Raw genomic sequence first — 5,643 nt, forward strand, 5'->3', positions numbered from 1 at the left:
TCAGTCCCAGCACAGCCTTCTCCACTGGCCTGACTCATGTCATACTGTCTGTGTTCCCAGACAGGGACCCCAAGCCCCACACGGGCCTGGTACTGAGGAGTGTCTCAATCAGTGGGGAAAGAAGGAAGGTGGGAGAGAGGTAGGAGGGAAAGAAGGGAGAGGGAAAGGGAAGGAGAAAAAAGGGAAGGAGGGAGGATGGGGGAAAGAGAGAAGGAAGGAAGAGAGGGAAGGAGAGAAGGAAGGGAGGGAAGGAAGAAGGAAGGGAGGGAAGAAGGAAAGAAGGAGGGAAGAAGGAAAGGAGGAAGGAAGGAAGAAGGAAGGAAGGAAAGAAGGAAGGAAGGGAAGGAGGGAGGGAGGAAGGAAGAAAAGAAGGAAGGAAGGAAGGAAGGAAGGAAGGAAGGAAGGAAGGAAGGAAAGAAGGAAGGAAGGAAAGAAGGAAGGAAGGAAAGGAAGGAAGGAAAGAAGGAAGGAAGGAAGGAAGGAAAGGAGGGAAGGAGGGAGGAAGGGAGGGAGGAAGGAAGGGAGTAAGGGAAGAAGGAAAGAGGGAGGGAAAGGGAGAGCTTGGAAAGAAGGCAACTTAATTCTCCATAGGTTCTGAGACCCCAGGGCCTTTGTGAAGTTAAGGGGCAGGCTGTAGTTTACAAATTCAATTCAAGTGAGAAACCCAGCGAGCTGATTTTTATCAAGAATGGTCTCTATCCTGGGCTTAGAGGGAAGTGTAGACAAGGCAAATCCTTAGGCCTGGTCCCTGCCTGCCTGGGCTTGCAATATTGGGTTCTGAGGTCTGAGCAGCCCCTGTCTTCCCCGTGTGCTGTCCTTGGCAGCCAGCCTGTCTCCATTACTACCATAGAAGCCTGCAATCTCATCGTCAGAGGGGACTCTCATTCCCACACTGTGCTCTGGTCTGCCCTGGCCTGGCTTGGGGTCTGAGTTACGGCACAGCCTGGAATGCCAGGTCTCAAATGAAGACTCTCAAGATGAGACTGAATGACCAGAAGCTCAAGGCTGTGGCACCCATGAGAACTGGGTCTCTATTCTCATCTGTCCCAAAGCCTTAGGTTTACTTCAAAGTCCAGGTCTTCACACAGCCCCGCAGGCTGAAGCCAGCAGCTGGACAGTGGGAGTAGGCCCTCCAGACTCCCTGATCCTTCTTTCCCTCTTTGAGACTTTTTCATCTTCAAGTTTTGTATCAACTCTGCATAGTTACTAAACTTTTTGTTGGGGGGTGTGGATGTATGTGTGTGCCAGTACTGAGGCTTGAACTCAGGGCCTGAGTGCTGTGTCCCTTAGCTTTTTTTTACTCTGCCACTTGAGCCATGCTCCACTTCTGGCTTTTTGGTGGTTAATTGGAGGTAAGTCTCACGGACTTTCCATCCTGGTTTACCAGGATCCTCGGAGCTCAGCCTCCTGAGTAGCTAGAATTCCAGGCATAAGCCGCTGCTGCCTGGAAAACTTGTTTTTGTTTTGTTTTGTTTTGTTTTGTTTTAGATGAAATTTCATTATGTTGCAGTTGCTGATCTCAATCATATGGGCTCAAAGGATTCTTCTGCCTCAGCTTCCTGAAGAGCTGGGACTACAGATGTGTGCCACTGTGCCAAGCTTGCTGAATAGGTTATTTATTTATTTGTTTATGTATGGATGTATTTATTTTGTCAGTCGTGGGGGTTGAACTCTGGACCTGGGTGCTGTCTCTCCGTTCTTCAGCTTAAGGCTCATGCTCTATCACTTGAGCCACAGCGCCCCTTCCAGCTTTTTCTGCTTATGTGGTGCTAAGGAATCGAACCCAGGGCCTCATGCATGCAAGGCAAGCACTCCACCACTGAGCCACCTTCCCAGCCTGAATAGATTTTTAAACACACTTTTCCTTGCGGTGAAATATACCCAATATAAAATTGAGCATTGTCATCATTTAGAGTGTACAGGTCAGCAGTATTGATTACACTCACATTGCTGGGTACCCTCACCACCTCCAGAAAGTTCTTCTCATCTGTACAATGGAAGCTGTCCCCTCCTCACTAAACAACAGTTTTCTACTCTGCTCCCCAGTTCCTGGCAGCCACATCTGCTTTCTGTCACTATGTGCTTGAATGCTTCTAAGGGGCCTCATACCCATGAAACCCTACCATTGATCTCCTTTGTGTCTGGCTCATTGCACAGTGCACTTCTGCACTGTGGAGTCATCCTGGTTGGCGCCCATGTCCAGAGAGGGTCAGTTTAATTCCCTTGTGTGAATCAATGCCATGGGGCTCTCCCCTGAACCCACCCCACCTTGGGTGCTATAAGGGGTGTGTCACCCTCCAGTCCCAGCCCTGCACCAGCAGCTCTCCTTTGTCTCTGCCAGCAAAGGGGGCTTCGGGGCTCAGGCCTCTCCACCTCCCTTGGTCCTGTGGGGGACATTATCTAGGCCTCTCCTGCTACTTGTTCCCTTTCTGACAATGCCATGTTCCTGCACCACCTCTTCCCCTCCACAGAGTCCTGGCTAGGAAGCTATTGCTCTGTTCTTCTCACCCATCAGGGATGCACAGGTGGGAAGAAGACTTGATCCTGTGTCCTGAGAGGTCAGTCTCTAACAGGGACCTCCACAACCATGCCTAGAGGCCTGGAAGTGGTCTCCAGTGGAGCCTTCCCCGCCCCACCCTACTCTGCCCTGTCCCACCGTGCAGCTTGCAGGCCAGTGTGGCATCCTTGCAAGTATGTTCCCTGGTGTCCAGAAGAGGGTGCTTGAGTCCTAGGTTGGCACCAGTCCTTGGCAAGCCCCCCTCCGTATCTCCTTGCTCCTTCATTGCACAGGCGTGGCCTTACACAGAGGCTGTGTGCAGAAGAGCCAGCTGGGCTTGCCTGGGCCTGCCCCAGCCCATGCTTAGTGAGCATGAGTTAACTGCCCACGATGTCTGCTGCCTAGATTTTCCGGCCAGGGCAAAGCAGAGGCAGCCTGATGGCAGAGGTCTTGAGTCCCAGCAGAAAATGTGAAATAGAAGAGCAGAACTTGCAAGCCCCGTAAGAGGGTCCAAATGGCTGACCCCAGGGCACAGAGTCACTGTGTACTCAAGCCTGAGAGGGCAGGGCTTGTGTGTGGGGGTCTCACTATGAAGTCTGGGTCCTCTCTCTGGCTGCACAGGCCCTAGGGTGGCCCCTGCAGTGCATGCTGGGAAGCCTACCATGGTTCTCTTGTGTGCAGCAGGAATGTCACTGAGCTTACAGGGGCAGGCCGGTGCAGGTGCAACCTCTCCAGGCTGATTTTTCTCTCCTGTACAGCAGTGCTTATCATCAGAAGGTCACAGAGTCCTCACAGAATGGCAGGACAACCAGGCAAGGCTGAATTTTGGGTGTTCATTACCCTGGATGGTTTCTGGTTGTTTTGTTTCGTTTTTTAAATTTCTGTTTGGTTGCTTGATGGCTTCGGTTTTATTTATCTATTTATTTTAGCAGCACTGGGGTTTGAACTTGGGTCCTCTTGCTTTTGCTGGCTCAGCTTGCTTGGCTTGCTGACTCTACCACGTGAGCTGTGCCTCCAGCCCAGCTTTTTGTAATGGCTATTTTGCACATGGTATCTCGTGGACTTGTCGGCCTGAGCTAAGCTTGGCATTACAACCCTGTAATCTCAGCTTCCTGATTAGCTAGGATTATAGGCATGAGCCATGAGCACCCTGTTACCCTGAGGTTCAATGCATTTTATTTAATTGTGGGTTTATATCATTTAATTTGTGATGATGGTGCTCAGTATACCAGGACACTTAAGGGGTGATATTGATCAAGATTCATTGTACTCATAAGCTGACACATTGAGTTGGAACCCTTTGTGCAACTATTTAAGATATATATTAATTTAAAGATAAAAAGGTCATATTGTACCTGCACTGCCCTGACACCAGGCTATCAAACTCCAGGACTAGTGTTTTGACATCAGGACTGTCCTTGAACCAGGACCAAGTGAAGTTACTGGACAGGATGTAAAGCCTCATCTCTTTAGGTGGACAAATGACCAGGCCCAGGACCTCAAGTGATTCAGACTTGCTTACATTCTACCCACCAAGGCTCCAGAGCTAGTGATCTAGAAGGATGTAGCTCCTTGATCTTTGAGACCCTGGGTTTGGGAGACTCCATCAAAGTCAGCTCAAGTCTGGCTGGCCAAAAAGCATCCCAAAACCCAGGACCCACATAACACAGAGATGGAGGCAACATGGTCATAAACCTTTGGCTGTTTCCACCAGCAGAGTCTAGATCAGCAAGCAGCATTGGGTATCATCTGCTCACGCAGATTTCGATCCTGTAAGAGGCTGAGTTAGGTGGAGTCCCCAGCACCTTGGCAAACATCCTCCACTGTCAGTGAATAGGCAACATATAGGGTTCTGTGGTGGACACCTCCAGCCAACACTGTAGAAGCCACAGTCAGCAGGTGACACGGCACCTCCCTTGGAGCACACTGGACACTGCTCCATTGACTGATGGTTTTCGCTTGGGTCCGCCCAAGCTATCACAGGGTGTGCATGTCTGTGGGGACTTCTGATGGTGCACCCTGGAGAACACCAAAGTGGGGAATGAAGTTGGGAGTCAAGGCCTGCTTGTCCAGAGCACCAAGTGAGCTAAGAAAATGCCAGCAGTGATTGAAAGGGGGAGGAAATGTGTCTTCTGGAGGTCTTAGGACCTGGGGTGGGGGAGAGTGTTCTTTTATGCATATTTTAGGCATTTTCTGCAGAAAGCCACTCACTCCTAGAAGAATCTGCAAAGTAAAAATCAGTTCTATTTGGAGGGTTTGTGTGTTGTTTTTTTTAAATGTAAGATGACCCTCTTATCCTTTAAAAGCAAGTAGTTTCTGTGTATGAGTCACTTCCTCATGCCCAGCCACAGTGGGTACCATGGGGGAAAGCGGGAGCATTCAGGGGAAGGGAGAGACAGGAGACGGGCCTCCTTTTCTCATCTCCTACCTGTGCTGCCTTCTCACCATGGCCTCAGGGAGTTGATAGCACCAGGCCAGCCCCCAGGGCTGTGGCTCATAGAAGGAGCAAAAGGTAGCTCTCTTGTGGCACATTCCTCTTATCATGCCAGGGGAAAAAAGGAGACCGGCACAGCACGGAGCAAAGAGCACCAGGAACCTGAAGAAGAGTTTATGGAGATAACAGTCCCCTCAGCCCCCTCTAGTGGTCATTTATGATATAGCACCCAGGCATGCCTGAAGGCGTTGCTTTTTTACAATGATAATTGACAGATACAAAGTTCTTTCCAACTTCACTCACAGGTTGGAAAAGAAAAGAACAAAGACAGTTTGACTAATCTGTATTAAAGAATCAAGAAACTCTTCGGGCGCTGGTGGTTCACTCCTGTAATCCTAGCTACTCAGGAGGCTGAGATCTGAGGATCATTGTTCAAAGCCAGCCTGGACAGAGAAATCCCCCTGAGACTCTGATCTCCAGTTAACTACTCAAAAACTGAAAGTGGTGCTGTGGCTCAAAGTGGTAGAGTTCTAGCTTCAAACAAAAAAAGAGCTCAGGGACAGCACCCAGGCCCTGAGTTCAAGCTTCACAACCAACAACAACAATGAGAGAAACTCTATGTGTGTTCCAAGGTGATCTAGAGGAAAGAACATGTTCACCTAGAGGAAAGAAACTGCAATGTCAGACAAAGAAACCAGAGTTGGAGTTAAAA

The sequence above is a fragment of the Dipodomys merriami genome, unplaced genomic scaffold (genome assembly GCF_024711535.1).
Source record: "Dipodomys merriami isolate MVZ:Mamm:240054 unplaced genomic scaffold, mDipMer1.0.p SCAF_146, whole genome shotgun sequence".
NCBI lineage: Eukaryota > Metazoa > Chordata > Mammalia > Rodentia > Heteromyidae > Dipodomys > Dipodomys merriami.